A 217-nucleotide genomic window follows, 5' to 3' on the forward strand; every position below is an offset into this window, starting at 1 on the left:
GCTGTGTGAGACTTGACTCATTACTGACCCCACAAGTAAGTTTACTTGATGCACAGTTCTGGAAAGTTAGAGGTCCAAGAGCACGGTGCTGGCTTCCAGGGAGAGAGGGTCTTGTCACTGCAGTCAGAGGCCAGAGGAGCACAGTAAGCACATCAGAGCACTTGCTTTATAGCGAGGCTGTGCCCACAGCAGTCCAGGAATCCACCAATGGATCAAT

Source organism: Apodemus sylvaticus, chromosome 13, assembly GCF_947179515.1.
Source record: "Apodemus sylvaticus chromosome 13, mApoSyl1.1, whole genome shotgun sequence".
NCBI lineage: Eukaryota > Metazoa > Chordata > Mammalia > Rodentia > Muridae > Apodemus > Apodemus sylvaticus.